Source organism: Wyeomyia smithii, chromosome 3, assembly GCF_029784165.1.
Source record: "Wyeomyia smithii strain HCP4-BCI-WySm-NY-G18 chromosome 3, ASM2978416v1, whole genome shotgun sequence".
Taxonomy (NCBI): Eukaryota; Metazoa; Arthropoda; class Insecta; order Diptera; family Culicidae; genus Wyeomyia; species Wyeomyia smithii.
In genome coordinates, this window is record NC_073696.1 from 147389633 (window position 1) to 147407176 (window position 17544).

The window sequence follows — 17544 nt, forward strand, 5'->3', positions numbered from 1 at the left end:
CTCCCGTTTCAAACCCCCTGTAATCCGTCGCTCGAGTACGACAGCCAAGCAGCGGATATCTACAAGGCACAACGCGCAGGCGAGCGAACATTTGTCAATTGGTTATGAAGAAAATCGATGTCTGAAAACGTTAATTTATGTAGAAATGATATGTAGCACCATTGTAATTAATTGAATTTTACGTGCAAAGGAAAGAAGGAATATCATGAAAACGAATATCTATACCCATAAAAATGCAGTCCGGTCTGTCTGTCGGTCTGTCTGTCGGTCTGTCTGTCGGTCTGTCTGTCGGTCTGTCTGTCTGTCTGATCCATATAGGCTCGGAAACTACCGAACCGATCGACGTGAAAATTTGTATGTAGGGGTTGTAGGGGCCGAGAAAGGTCCCTATGATAGTTTGAGACCCCTCCCTCTTCTGGAAGGGAGGGGTCTCATACAAACGAAATGCAAATTTCTGCACATCTCAAAAACTAACCAAGCAAATGGAACCAAACTTGACATGTGGATGTTTTTAGGAGTAACAAATATGTACATATTGGTTCGACACCCCTCCCTCTTCTGAAAGGGAAGGGTTCCATAAAAATGAAACACAAATTCCCCCACATCTCGAGAACTAACCAAGCAAATAGAACCAAATTCGGTAGGTGGTTGTTTTTAAGGGGTAACAATTATATCCATAATGGTTTGACACCCCTCTCTCTTCTACAAGGGAGGGGTCCCATACAAATGAGACACGAATTTCGCAAAGCTCGAGAACCAATCAACGAAATACAACCAAATTTGGTATGCGAATGTTTTTAGAGGTAACAAATATGTCCATAATGGTTTGACTCCCCTCCCTCTTCTGTGAGGGAGGGGTTCCATACAAAAGATACACAAATTTCTGCTTATCTCGAGAACTAACCAACTAATTGGAACCCAATTTGGAAGGTGAATGTTTTTAGGGGTAACAAATATAACCATAATGGTTTGACACCCCTTTCTCTTCTATAAGGGAGCGGTCCTATACAAATGAAACTAAAATTTCGCACAGCTCGAGAACCAATCAAGCAAATATAACCAAATTTGGCAAGTGAATGTTTTTAGGTGTAACAAACATGTCCACAATGTTTTGACACCCTTCCTTCTTCTGGCATATCTCCAAATACTATTTCGAAATCTAAGATGGCGACTTCCGGTTTCTGAAAAACAGCGACAAATGATCAAATACCACCCAATATGGGTATTTCCGGAATTAATGACGCACTGAAGCCACAAATCGACCTCAGACAACATTTTGAATTGTAAGATGGCGACTTCCGGTGTCTGGAAAACAACCGAGAACGACCAAATACCACCCAATATGACGCTCAGAGGCCAAAAATTGTTATGACGCACTGAAGCTACAAATCGACCTCAGACAACATTTTGAATTGTAAGATGGCAACTTCCGGTGTCTGGAAAACAGCCGAAAATGACCAAATACCACCCAATAGGACGCTCAGAGGCCAAAAATTGTCCCCAAATGCCATTTTGAAATTCAAGATGGCGACTTCCTGTTTCTGATAAACAGCGGCAAATGATCAAATACCACCCAATATGGGTATTTCCGGAATTGTTATGACGCACTGAAGCCACAAATCGACCTCAGACAACATTTCGAATTGTAAGATGGCGACTTCCGGTGTCTGGTTTCTTAAACCAGAATGACGCTCAGAGGCCAAAAACTGTCCTCTAATACCATTTTGAAATTCAAGATGGCGACTTCCTGTTTCTTATAAACAGCGGCAAATGATCAAATACCACCCAATATGGGTATTTCCGGAATTGTTATGACGCACTGAAGCCACAAATCGACCTCAGACAACATTTCGAATTGTAAGATGGCGACTTCCGGTGTCTGGAAAACAGCCGAAAATGACCAAATACCACCCAATATGACGCTCAGAGGCCAAAAATTGTCCCCAAATGCCATTTTGAAATTCAAGATGGCGACTTCCGGTTTCTGAAAAACAGCGGCAAATGATCAAATACCACCCAATATGGGTATTTCCGGAATTGTCATGACGCACTGAAGCCACAAATCAACCCCAGACAACATTTTGAATTGTAAGATGGCGACTACCGGTGTCTGGAAAACAGCCGAAAATGACCAAATATCACTCAATATGAGCGCTTCTTTAACCAGATTGACGCACGGAGGCCAGGAATTGTTCCCAAATGCCATTTCTAAATCCAAGATGGCGACTTCCGGTTTCCGAAAAACAGCGGCAAATGACCAAATACCACCAAATATGCGTATTTACGGAATTGTTATGATGCACTGAAGCTACAAATCATTTTGAAATTCAAGATGGCGTCTTCCGGTTTCTGAAAAACAGCGGCAAATGACCAAATACCACCCAATATGGGTATTTCCGGGATTGTTATGATGCACTGAAGCCACAAATCGACCTCAGACACCATTCTGAATTGTAAGATGGCGACTTCCGGTGTCTGGAAAATAGCCGAAAATGACAAAATACCACCCAATATGAGTGTTTCTTCAACCAGAATGACGCTCAGGGGTCAGAAATTGTCTCCAAATGCCATTTTAAAATCCAAGATGGTGACTTACGGTGTCAGAAAAATAGCCTGGAGTGACCAAATACCACCCAATATGTGTATCACCGGATCCAGAATGATGCAAGGAGCTAAAAGTTGACTTCAGACACCAGTTTGAATTGTAAAATGATATCTTCTGGGAAACAGCCGAAAATAACCGAATACTACTACATATGGATATTTCCGTAATCGAAATGATGTATAGAAGCCAAGCATTTACCCTGGACATCAGTTTGAATTCGAAGATGACCAATCTCAGTTTCTAAAAAACAACGAAAATAACTGAAATGCATTCAATATATTTCCGGAATAGAGTTGATGTACAAAAGCCAAAAGTCGAGGATGTTGTCATTCCGATAAAACCAATCATTTCAAATGATATAAACGAATCGCAAGAAATCAATGAATTTGAAATGTTTAAAATTATTAAATTGAATACTACAATAGGCGAGACGAAGTTTGCCGGGTCATCTAGTGTATGTATATAGTAGCATAAAAACGTGAAAAATAATTGTTATGAAAAACACACCTAGCGGCCGCCAGAACGGATCATGTGACCAATATCTCTTCTAGATAATGGCCAACTAGGCGGGGTGGCAGATGTGACGTCACACCCGCGCAGAAAATACCTTATGTTCCGTCACGCAGAATACGGTACATTTTAGCTTAGTCCGAAAGACAGTAAACCTTCCGATGGAAGAAATGTAAAACAAGTAAAGTGTAGAACCGGGACACGGCCGCCTGCCGTTGTCCCCTAAAACAAGATCATCTGTTGATGATGATGATGATGATGATGGTCCCACCTCATACCCCTACATCGGTTTGAGCTGGTCGATTTATCTAAGAAAGATATTATCTAAAGACATACAATGTAACTAGTAGGCAAACAAATAACGGACTGGTTATTATTACAGACATAGTAACCCTTCAAAAAAGTACCAATAATTTGAAAATTAAAAAAAAAAACCATTTTCTAATAACATCATTGATCCAAGGCTCATCCAAAACGTTAAATAATAATTTTTTAAATAGTTTATTTGACACGGCACGATACAATTTATGTTTAACTGAGCCAAGTACATTTTTTTTTAAAATTCTAAATTAGCAGGGAAAAGAGGGAGGCCTTTTCTTTATTCTCGCGGCCGACTACGAGCTAGTGGGGATTTAAGGTGAGAGGAGGGGAGTTACAATTTTGATTTTAACTATATTGAGTTATACGATTTATTTATTTGTACATGGCTAAGCAGTGATGTTCTATTTGAGCAGTTAGGACTGAGGTGTCTGCGTGAACATAAAGATGCCGAGTCTTCGTTTGAGTGTCTCCAGCTTAGTGTATCATCTTCTTTCAGCGGGTAGCGGGAATGGTAATCTAACAAATAGATAGAAGAGTTTCATATTTTAATACCAGCGTGTTTTATGAACACGTATAGCTGTGTCATGTACTGGAGATCACCGCTTCCCAGAATGTCTCTAACGGGTACGTTCGGTTGTTTTCCTCGGGCCCGAAGGGAATCTATAAGCTCAGACCTAACACCACAGTATTCGGTACACGACCAAACAACATGCTCGATGTCATGGTAGCCATCGCCACAAACGCAGTGATTACTGTCTACAAGCCCTATACGAAAGAGATGCGTGTTTAACGTATAGTGATTGGACATAAGTCTGGACATCACGCGAATGAAGTCCCGACCTACATCCAACCCCCTGAACCATGCTTTCGTCGATACCTTAGGAAAAATGGAATGTAGCCACCGTCCCAGTTCATCTGAGTTCCATGATGATTGCCAACTGTTGAGTGTTCTCTGACGCAAAATGTTATAAAATTCATCATAAGCAATTGGTCTTTCATAAATATCGCCGTCAATAGCACCCACCTTAGCTAAAGAGTCAGCCTTTTCGTTACCCGGAATCGAGCAATGAGAAGGGACCCACGCTAAGGTAACCCGGTAATTTTTATCTGTTAAAGCACTTAAAAACCGCCGTATTTTCCCCAGGAAATACGGGGTGTGCTTCACAGGCTTCATTGATCGCAGAGCCTCAATGGCACTGAGACTATCTGTGAAGATGAAGTGGTCTATGGGTAGGGTTTCGATGATTCCAAGAGAGTACTGAATAGCAGCAAGTTCTGCGACGTACACGGAAGCAGGAGCATCGAGTTTGTAGGAGGCGATAAAATTTTCGTGGAAAACACCGAAGCCAGTGGACTCATCTAGATTAGATCCGTCAGTGTAAAACCTTTTATCATAACTAACATGTTTAAACTTATTGGAAAAAATCTTAGGGATCTCTTGGGGTCGCAATTGATCCGGGATACCAGAAATGTCTTGTTTCATGGTGGTGTCGAAGAATATAGCATTATTAGAAGTATCTAAAAGTGCGACATTGGAGGAATCGTCGACCAACCTCTCGAAATTTTCAATTACTAATGGGTTCATAACTGTGCATCGAATAAGCAACCGGTAAGAGAGATTCCAAAAACGATGTTTCAACGGAAGAATACCCGCTAACACTTCAAGACTCATCGTATGGGTCGACTGCATGCAACCCAAGGCAATACGCAAACAACGATATCGTATTTTCTCTAATTTTATAATGTGCGTGTTCGCGGCGGAGCGAAAGCAGAAACAGCCGTACTCAAGAACTGACAATATCGTTGTTTGGTATAACCTTAGAAGGTCTCCTGGGTGAGCACCCCACCAAGTTCCGGTAATCGTACGAAGAAAATTAATCCTTTGTTGGCATTTTTGTGTCAGATACCTAATATGACAAGCCCAGGTGCATTTAGAGTCGAACCAGACCCCGAGATATTTAGCGACTAAAACCTGAGAGATCGTTTTACCCGTTAGTAGGAGCTGCAGCTGAGCTGGGTTATGCTTCCTAGAAAAAACGACCAGCTCAGTTTTCTCAGGAGAGATTTCGATACCCAGCTTAAGAGCCCATTCAGACAAATTGTCTAAGGTATCTTGCAATGGTCCTTGCAGATCGCTAGCCTCGCCACCAGTAATGGATACAACGCTATCGTCTGCAAGTTGCCTTAGCGTGCATGAATTTGCAAGACATTCATCGATGTCATTGACGTAAAAATTATATAAGAGAGGACTTAAACATGAGCCCTGGGGGAGGCCCATGTAACTAATTCGGGAAGTTGTCGAATCGCCATGTGAGAAATACATATGCTTTTCTGACAACAAATTGAGCAAAAAGTTATTCAAATTTGGTGAAAGTCCCTGCGAATGAAGTTTCGCGCTTAAAACTTCTACAGAGACAGAGTCAAAAGCCCCCTTAATATCCATGAACGCAGAAGCCATTTGCTCTTTTCGAGCAAAGGCTGGTTGAATTTCAGTAGAAAGCAACGCTAGGCAATCGTTCGTCCCTTTGCCCCGGCGAAAGCCAAATTGAGTATCTGAAAGTTACCCGTTTGTTTCGACCCATTTGTCTAACCGTAAGAGGATCATTTTCTCCATTAATTTCTGGAGGCAAGAGAGCATCGCAATCGGCCTATATGAATTGTGATCAGAGGCAGGTTTCCCGGGTTTCCGAATAGCAATGACTTTTACCTCCCTCCAGTCATGCGGAACAATATTTAGCTCAAGAAACTTGTTGAACAAATTCAACAAGCGTCTTTTTGCAGAGTCGGGTAGATTCTTCAACAGGTTGAATTTTATTCTATCTAACCCTGGAGCCTTATTGTAGTACGACAGGAGAGCCATTGAAAATTCCAACATCGAAAATGGAGGCTCTTCCGTAGTTACTAATAACGCGTCGCGAAAGGTTTTCTGTTCCGGTACAGAGTCCGGACAGACCTTTTTGGCAAAATCGAGTATCCAGCGATCTGAATACTCCTTGCTTTCATTCGAAACGTCACGGTTCCGCATGCGCCTGGCGGTATCCCAAAGAGTGCTCATCGCTGTTTCCCTGGACAACGCGTTCACGAACCGCCGCCAGTACCCGCGTTTTTTCGCCTTTACTAAGCTCTTCATCTGCCTGCCCAGTGCCTCGTACTTTCGTAGTAGGTTGACAGTGCCGTACTCCCGGTAGTCCTTATACGCCGCGGACCTTCGCGCGTACAGCTCAGAGCACTCTTTGTCCCACCATTTGTTGGGAGGGCGCTGTCTAATCGTTACCCCGGGTATCGGTTTCGTCTGAGCTTGAGTCGCGGCGTCGATTATCAAGCCAGCTAAGAACGCGTATTCTTCCTCCGGAGGAAGTTCCTCGTGAGTCTCGATAGATTGCGCTATAATAGACTCATAACACTTCCAATCAATATTACGTGTAAGGTCGTAGGAAATATTGATTGGGTTCGGGGGAGTTGAACCATTAGCAATTGATATAACGATTGGAAGATGATCACTACCGTGGGGATCGTTGATTACTTTCCACCGGCAATCTAACGCTAGTGATGTCGAGCAGAGGGATAGGTCAAGCACGCTTTCACGTGCTGGAGGATTAGGTACACGCGTCGCTTCCCCAGTATTCAAAACTGTCATATTGAAGTCGTCGATCAAGTTACAGATTAAAGAAGATCGGTTGTCGTCGTACAGCGACCCCCATAGCGAACAGTGAGAATTAAAATCTCCCAATATCAAAAAAGGCGCGGGAAGCAACTCTGCTATATCAGTGAGATGCTTCTGTTCAATCCGCGCGGATGGAGGCATATATAACGAAACAAGGCATAGGTCTTTTCTATTCATATTCGTTTGAATGGCAACGACTTCAATATTCGAGATCGAGGGGAGGTCGATTCGGAAGAAGGAATAGCACTTTTTTAATCCCTAAAAGTACCCCTCCACCGTGTGAGTCTCGATCTCGACGAATAATGTTAAAATCGTGGAAATTGAGTTGATCGTTTGAATTGAGAAAGGTTTCACAGAGCGCAAATGCGTCACAATTGTATGTATTTATTAAATGAGAAAATAGATCGAATTTGGGGATGATACTTCTGCAATTCCACTGTAATACAGTGATAAAATTCCTAACCTCTTTCGCCGTATTAGTCATCGAAAGATATGATAGCTGAAATGAGGGGCCAAGTTGCTGCTAGTTGCTTCAAAAAGGTTTTCACTGTAGGAAGAAGGGCAAGAAGAATATTTGTAGGGGATCTGGTATGTTGAATGTTTTAAATATCCAGTCCACAATATTAGAAAATTTTATGAACCCTGTTTCTTTTTTATCTTCTGATCGAGAAATGGGTGCACGAGGGGTTTTTGGTGCCCCAGGAAGTGGTGGGTACTCCTGGTTTGATTTAAAATTAAAACCGGGAGGTACTTGCTTCGGTTTTTCTTCACCGCTTCCTTTTTGTGTTGGCTTATTGGTCATTCCGCTAGGGGTTATCTTGCGACCTTTGCGAGAAATATTAGGAGAGTTGATCATTCTCCTCTTCCTAGATCCTTCTGGCATGGCATAAGAACACCCTTCGACGGGATCGTCAGATGTACCCTCATCGGTTGGCAAAAAGGAAAAGATGTTTCCTGTCGAGGGTGGCTCAGCACTCTTCAGCATTTCTGCGAAAGAGCGCTCTGATCGTTCCTTGAGGGAACGCTTAATTTTTTCCTCGCGCTGTTTGTACGCGGGACACGCCGAAAGGTCATGCCGAGTTCCCTCGCAGTAAAGACACTTTTCAGTATCCTCACTGCAAGCGGTCTCAGCATGATTGCCTCCGCACTTGCTGCAGCGTGCCTTGTTGCAGCAGTAGGTGGCTGTATGACCTAACTGCTTGCAGTTTTGGCAATGCATGACCCGCGGTACGAACAGGCGTACAGGCAGACGAACCCTGTCCAAAGAGATGTAGTTCGGCAGTGCGGATCCGGCGAATGTTACACGGAAGGAATCCGAAGGGAAGAATTTCTTCTTCCCTTCTTCGATGGATACTGAATGCAATTGCTTGACATCCAGTATCTTTACATCTTGAATCAGGGGGTTTTTGAAGCAGCCAACCCCGTGACGCAAAATGTCATCGACCGTGAGGCTTCCTTCGGTAACCACACCGTCGATCTCCACGTCCTTGGCAGGGATGTACACGCGGTACTCTCTCGTGAAGAGCTCGTAGCTAGCAATTGCGTTTGCTTGCTTCAAGCTACTCACAACAACTCGCAGTTTGTTCGGTCTAACCTTTGTAATTTCGGTTACGTCCGAAAACTGTTTTGCCAGGTCCTTGCCGATTTGAATTATATTTAGAGGCTTCTTTATGGGCCTGAAGTAAACTACGAACGGACCTTTCGAAGCATCTGGGTAAGCTTTCACCCGTGTTGCCGGTACCCTTGGTACGGGGCTAGGTAGCGGGGAAGGTAGAGGGGAATTGATGGGGGAAATCTCAATCTCTTCCCCATTTGTTTGCATGTCGTCCATTTTGCGGGAGCGTTACGCTCTACCGCCTACAAACGATTGGGGGGGGGGGGGGTCAAGTAGTTGCTATTAAATTTTAAAAACAATTTTTCAAACTACAATGGATCAAAATAAAAAAAGGCAGTAATACTAATACTAATAACAATAGTAATAATAATAATAATAATAATAATAATAATAATAATAATAATAATAATAATAATAGTAATAATAATTATAATAATAATAATAATAATAATACTATTAATAATAATGATAAAAATTCTAAAGTGAATACTTCACCGAACGTCTAAGTCACGACCTCACGGCTGATAGTAGGATTAATCGAGCGTCTCCGCAGAACAAACAATGACGATCCAGCTTCGTGTTGTGACACAGTGGCCGTATCCTACACGCGACCTTGTAGATGCCACTTGTAGTTGACTTCCACTCGCTCGATCGTATGGTGGTCCGTGCTGCTAGCGGGGTAACAGCGGTGCGGGTGAATTATTCTTGCTGATATATCAGCTGCGTATCAGATCACTGGTGGGGTAGCCTGCCCCTACCAGTGTGCAGAAGATGTTTCTGCCGATAAACTGCCGGCTATTGTTATCGCGCAGCACAAGAACTAATCGACAAAAAAAAAAAACACCCGTACGATAACTCGTGTATTGTTATTTTGCGAACTCAAACAGAGATGAACAATTTGCGTCTAATCGAGACGAAAGCAAAACAACGAATGATTCAGTATGACATCCAAAACGTTTCCAACCCGAAAATTATCTGGATTTGGTTAGGAATCGAACCTAACATTTAGGAGCTTCAACTAATCAGAATTGGTTCTGGATAACGATCCAAAACTACGAGAGAGATCCTATGATACTATAGTTCTCGATAACGAGCTATACAGTCCACAGGCAAACCCAAGCCTTTTCAGTTTTTTCTTCCAACCCTTTGTTCTAAATCGTGAAAACAGATAAATATTAAAAATCTTAATGAAAATATATATAATATTACAAACCAAAAAAGCAACTTATCAAAGCGATATGCCTTTTGTTTCAATTTCAGGGGTTTAACCCTGATGTACTCAGTACCCAGATTGTCTATGTCAGTCTACGCGCGCGTGGCTCAAACATGTGTAGTCAACTCATTTTTTTTAACTCTACTATTAAATATTATTAGCTATATTGAAACAAAAATCCGTCATCATCAATGAACATAATAACTTAGTGTACCAGATAAATTTGAAAAAAAAAATATACTTAAATATTACAATCTTCTTTATTAATTAACAAAAAATTCGTTGAAAACTGTCTACAAAACAGATTTTATGTGTGAAATACAAAGCCTTTTAAACTCCGCCATTGTTGCTGCACGTTTCACTTGTCTGGGCATCGAATTGAAAAAGTTAATTCCTTTATACAACAGAGAGTTCTGTGATCTACTAAATGAAAAGTGTGGTGTTCTAGCGTCTTCCGCGTTTCTAGTGTTGTACCTATGAAAATCACTTCCCCTATCAATTCGATCACACAAATATCGAGGCAGCATATTATTAAAAATTTAATAAAGGAACACCATTGTCAAAAAATATACTCGTTGCTTCACAGAAAGCCATTGCAACGCGTCCAGCATGAAACTCGAGGAAGTGTATCTATTACATCTTAATATTAATCGCATTACTTTATTTTGTAACCGCTGTAATCTCAATATTTGTGTATTATTTGCAAGGAATAAGATGGATGAGCAAAAGTCTATATGTGGTGAAATGATTGACTTATACAACAAAATTTTACTACTAACAGTCAATTCATTTTTTAAACGGCACAGAATACCGTATTTTTTAGCCATTTTTCTGATGACGTTGTCAATGTGAGACTTGAAAGTTAACTTGTCATCAATGATTACTCCAAGATATTTTAACTCATTCACGCGATCAATCGTCTCACCATTAATTGCAATATTTACGTCTGGTCTGGAGTTGGCCGAAGAAATAATCAAATATTTAATTTTGCTAATGTTTAGCTTAAGTTGTTTAAAATTTAACCAATTCGCCAGATAATGTAAGTCTTGGTTTAAAAGTGTTTCAACATCATTTGGATTTTTAGCCGCAATGAACAGAACAGTGTCGTCGGCAAATAAATTTACATCACAAAACCGTAAAACTCGCTTCATGTCATTAATATAAATTATAAACAAAATGGGCCCTAAAACACTTCCTTGCGGTACACCCAGTGTATTAGCAATGGAAACTGATTCAGAATCATAAAAACGAGTCTTCTGAGATCTAGCACACAAATAGCTTTCAAACCATTTATATGCTGTCCCTACGATACCAAAGCGCTTTAATGTTTGCAACAATAAGGGCCTAGAAATTGTTTCAAAAGCGCGTTTTAGATCCAGAAACACCGCAAAAATAGTTTCTTTAGCCTCGATTTTCTCTTTCCATTTTGCTAACACCAAATTCAATGCAGACTCACAAGAGTGTCCCTCTCGATAACCTGATTGTTCTGGGATCAGCAAATCATTACTGTTTAAATAATGCATTAGCTGGCCTTTAACAATTAGCTCCAAAATTTTCTCTAATGTGTGCAGTATATTAATGGGGCGGAACTCTTCGGCTTTATCCGTCCCAGTAATTTTGGGGATAGGAACCACAAGAGATTCCTTCCAAACTTCAGGCACGTGCCCTGTTTGTAAAGATTCGTTAACAAGGTCCAGCAGGTCGTGTCCAATTACATGAAAGCAATCTTGTATTACTTTTGCGTTGACATTGTCGATACCAGCCGATCTCTTCAAAGAGAAACAAATATCTTTCAACTCTGCAAAAGTAATAGGATGAAAACCATCAAATCTACAGTTATTATGGATCGGCTGTATTATCTCGTCAGGTTCATTGACCACATCAATACTTTGATTGATCGATTGAACACTTTCAACGAAATAACTGTTAAATTTATTTGCAATAACTCGCGCGGGGTTTTCCTCAATACCTTTTAAAGTTATGGACTGTGATAATGTATTATTTCTTTTCATTAATTTCTTTAAAGTTTTCCATAACTCTTTGCTGTTATTTTGATGTTGATCGATCTTCCGTTGTATATATGCACATCTAACCTTTTTCAAGGTGCGTGAATATATGTTTCGCGCCGCGGTGTACCTGTTCCAATCATCGTTATCATTACTTCTACAAAATTTTTTATAACATTTATCTCTTTTACGTTTTAAACGCACAAGATCTAATGAGTACCAGCTGCTCGAATTTTGTAACTCAACAAATTTTTCAGAAACTAGATTCTTGGTACAGTCTTCCAACGTTTTGGTTAGAACAGTTGCTTTACTGTCCAAATCTCCAGTTATTGGATGAAAATTCAAACTTCTTGAAACAAGCTGAGACATTGCTTGTTTCGAATAACTATTCCAGCACTTTATTTTTACTTTATCCTCTCGGTTTTGATCGTTTTCAATTGAAATACAAATTGTCTCATGGTCTGTTATTTTATAATCGGCCTCTGTGAAGGAATTAACATTATCAAAATTGGAGAACACATGATCAATCAAGGTACGAGAGTGTCTGGAAATTCTTGTTAATTGAAAAACTGTTTGTCTTAGATTGAAAAAACCGACTAATTGCTTTAATTGATTCGAGTTCGATCCACCAAGCCAATTAATATTGAAATCACCAGCAATTACGTTTAATTTATTCAAATCAACAAAATTTTCCCACCAGTTATCTAAAATTACCAAAAAACGCTGGTCACTCGAACTGGGGGAATGGTAGACTATTCCAAAATTTCCCATCGTCATGCCTCTCTGAACTGATATTCCCAGGAACCAATTGTTTTCGACCGATTCGTTTGATAGAATGTTGAACTTGACTGATTCCTTGGCGTAAATAGCAACCCCACCAGTATGTCTGGAATGCGAAAGGCAAAAAGCAACTTTATAACCCGAAATACTATATTGATCAAATGCATCAGCTTCCACTATGTGAGTTTCAGCCAGCAATACTAACATTGGTCGTTTTTTTTCCACAAGATGCCGCAAAGCAACATAATTCGTGGATAAACCAGCAATATTAAGATAAACTATTTCTAATTTCCTCTCACATTGCATTTTCTTCAGCTGCTATTTACTTGACAACATGTTGCTTTTTCTTTTTTCAAACAGTCTCCGAAAAACTGGACACCGCGAACTTGATGCTGGATGTTTCGCGTCCAAATTCATTTTTAACTCATTATTATGTTTTAAACAATTTACGCATTTATAATCAGTAGAAGCGCATTCCGATGTTTTGTGCTTTTCACTGCATTTAGAGCATGTCTCAGGATTAACACACTCTGTGCTTTTATGACCAAATTCGCCACATTTAAAGCAACGCAATACATTTATGGCCTCTCGTACAAAACACTTGTCCCACCCAATGCTTACTTTTGCTTACTTATCTGTAAGGAAAGCAGGAAAAATCTTGAAGGAAAGACCGCGAGCGGTTCTGCCATTCAAGCGTTGGCGATAACACTTTTCCGTCCACGATGAATAGTCACCAAAGCCACCGAGGCATTGAATAGACAAAAATAAAGAACTTCGCGCAGCCTTCTGCTGTGCCACAGGCAAACAAACTCGACTAAAATAAACAAGTTTTGTGTTGTAAACAAAACGCCGCCTGTACTTTAGCAGTACTAGATTAGGTTAAGAGCTTAGTAAGGTAAACAGAGAGTGGAGAAAGTCTCTCTCTCTCTCTGAGTTACCTGTAGGGTATATTTAAGTAGTGTTGTGCGAAAATAAAGTTAGTTAGTCCACGTTAATCTGGTGGTTTTAATTCCGCGCCAATTGCGCGTACAGGGATACTTAGTATTAGAAGTCCCTGGTAGGTTATACCCTACATTACTTCGAGAGTAAGCCGAAAGTAATTTTTTTTGAAATTTTTGATTGCCTGTTTACCCCACTAACCCCTTTTCCATAAACCTCAAATTTCGAAATACCATTGCATAAGCAAACATAACCTGAAACTTACAGCCCCATTGAAGAACAATGACATAAAACGGAGCAACGCCTCTCGCACAATTGGTACAAAATAATGGTCAAATTTTCTCAGCATGTATTCTCGACAGCAACTTCCAAAAGCTCTCTTTTTGTTCCCTTTATAGAGTAAAACAAACATGCCAATTTTCATGAAAATCGGTTCAGTTTACTCAAAGTTATAGCAATTTTACGTTTTTAGCAGTTTTTTGACATCAATTTTTGGCGGGCTTTTTTACCCCACTTACACCTTATCAAAAAATCTGAGAATATGCAAAACATTGCTCTATTATATAGATAAACAAACCCTGAAAGTTTCAGTCCAATCGGAGAACCTCGAAATTCCCTGGTGGTTGCGGTTCTCGTGAACTGGCTCTTAAAAAATACACCTTGATGATTTCTGCTGGATTTGTTATTCATTCTAAACAACAAATTTTTGGTAGCCAACAGCACAACTATACGGAACATTTAAAATATAAAATTCAAAAACATATGAACATTAAACATTAACACATATACATGCAAATAACATTAAATTATTTCAAATATATGATGCGATTTTGTTTTTGATCGTGGTATCATCGATTTGTACTCATATACTGCGTATAAATATTTGGATTGTTTATGTCAACTTTAGTCAGTAGATTTCAAATAATTTATAATTACATGTTGTTCCTCATACATTATTTTGAATGACCTTATCAGTGAAAATGAAATTCTTTAACGTAGTTGACATTACTGATAGTTTCTGAGGGGCATCCAATGAATGGGCAAATACCAATCAATATGGGTTCTTGAAACCTGGATTATACCCAGTGGCCAGAATCCGACCTCAAACCCCATTTTTAATCCACATGACCACTTCTGGTTGCCTGGTAATCATAAAATTATAAAACCCATCATAAAATTGCCGAACTGCCTGATCTGGGTATTTCTATGGTGAAAATGGGGACAGTTTCCGACCAACAGCCTAAAGTGACAAATATCATCCAATACGATTTGGGAAAGCAGTGTGATACCCTGAGGCCAGAAATCATATTCAGACGCCATTTTGAATTTCTAGACAGTGACTTCCGGTTTCTGGAAACCAGTCTAAAAGGGACAAACATTGGGTGAGTTTTTCAGTATCCGGGATGATGCTCAGAGGTCAGGTATCAACCCCATATTTCATTTTGAAATCCGAATTCGCGACTTCCGGTTTCTGGAAAACATCCTTCAATTGCCAAATATAATCCAATAAAGGTATATCCACTCTTTGAATTTTAGAATATTGATGTTGTATTTGAAGGAATAATTTAAGCATAATATTTGAAATTTGACGTAATGTTTGTACTAAATAAATAGTTTTTTATCATAATGACTCCTACTTTCGGACTTTGATCAAAGCAGCTAGTTTTAAACAGCCTTTGGGTTTAGATTCTTTGTGAGTTTGAAAAACAACCTGTTCGTTTAACACCTGTTTTCTTTGAATAAGTCGCGTAATCTTTGAGAGAATAGACTTTCAATATTTTTACAATTTAACACATAATGGTTAAAATAAAAGTCCGATTACACTTGTCAACACAAGTGTGGCCCAAAAGGTCAAACCAGGCATGGAAAAAACACAGCACACCAGAACGCAGGTGGCCCATCTGCTAACAAACACACCACACAGGGCAATTCATATTACCCTCCGTCGCGAGCTAAAGACAAAACACTGGTGAGCCATTCGTTAACACGTGAGCCGAGGGTTTTTAACTTCGGTACATGAGGCAACCGAGGGCTTGCAGTTTCGGGGAACACACAAGCATTAGTCGCCACGATGAGATCGACAATGGTATAATGGAATAGCTTGATGGTAGTCAACGCATACAACCACCTGCAATGTTTTTTTCATATGTACTTTTGTAAAAAAGGAAGCGTTTGAGAAAACACGTATATGCCAGCGGGCTTAAAAGGGCTCACGAAGTCGGGAACACTCGGGCTTGTGTTTGCCGAAGCTTCGAAGGGCTGTTTCATTTGAAAAACTGTGGATTTTCGTTTTGTATAAGCACTGCAGGGCAATGAAAATACCCTCCGTGGCATCGCTTAGAACATACACGCGCGTGGTGTGGTGGGTTTAGACATGCCTGGGTCAAACTAAGAAAAAATTAAAAATTGTAGCTGATTTCCCATTATTATACATAACGGACAAAGTTAAAGTCCAATAACAATAAAATTTAATAGGGTCTTATGGGGCAACAAGACCTTCCATATGCCACTAATTTTGTGAAAATCGGTCCAGCCACCTTTGAGACAAGTGAGTGAGTTTAAACAGTCTTTGAAATATGTTACTTTGCATAACTTTCGAACTGCATGTCCAATCAATATAAAATTATTTTACAAATGGTTCAAAAAACAAGCCCGTTCTTTTGATACCAAATTTGTTCAAATCGGTTGTGTAGTTTCTGAGATAATGAAGTTTTGTGATTTTTACATTTTGATACATAACCTCGAAACTAAAAATCTGATTACAATGAAATTCAATTGGGTCTTTTGTGACAACTAGACCTTTCATTCGCAATTAATTCCATGGAAATCGGTCGAGCCATCTCTGAGAAAATCGAGTGATATTGGGAGAGCGTTACATACATACACACACACATACACACACACACATACAGAAAATGCTCAGCCCGTCGAACTAAGTCGATTGATAAACGAGATTCGACCCTTTGGAGCACTTTAATACCTTTGGTTTTTTCAGTGATTGCTATACCTTTCTAGGAGAAAGGCAAAAAGGAGACAACACAACTTTATGGAACTTTAATAGGGTTGCTTACCTGCCATTTTCTTCTAATAATGAATTTTTTTAGTTTATGAGTACAAATTTTCGATTTTCCAAGTATACTACAATCAAGTGAAAGCCATTTGGTGTTCAAGCATTGTGATGCTGTGAATCGATTTTCTTTACGATGCTGCAACAATCCAATAATAAAATCTTTTGCTTCTTCAGATACGACATCAAAAGAATCTTCATCGAAATCATATTCGGCGCGTGTAATATTATTGAATGTGTCTGCATCATTTTCTCCCATAAAAGGTGATAATCCTGAAAGCAATACATAACAGATAACCCCAATACTCCACATGTCTGTTTCAAATCCGATTGGTTCGTAATTAATTATCTCAGGAGCAACAAATTCTGGCGTTCCAAGAAGAACTCTTACAGAGGTATCTTGATTAAATCGTTGAGCTAGTCCAAAATCTATTATTTTAATCTGTAAATAAAGAAATATATACATGAATTAATAAATAGGTGAATCAATACGCACACACACGCCAACACACGTACACATATACACACATCTCAAAGCACTCGAAATAGAAATAGCTTGACTTGCTTTATTTCATCTTCTTAATCTTCTTCTTCTTATCAATCAATCTAATCTATACATATAAATAAACCTAAATTAATCCACCAAACGGTCAGACCCAGCCTTTCTCATTTAAATTTATTATTTGTAAAAATAGATTTACATGGACGCTTCAATCCAATAAAAGTATATTCACTCTTTGGGTTCTAAAATATTGATGTTGTAATTGAAGTATAAAATATGAAATTTGACGTAATGTTAGTGCTTAAGAAATAGCGAAATAAAA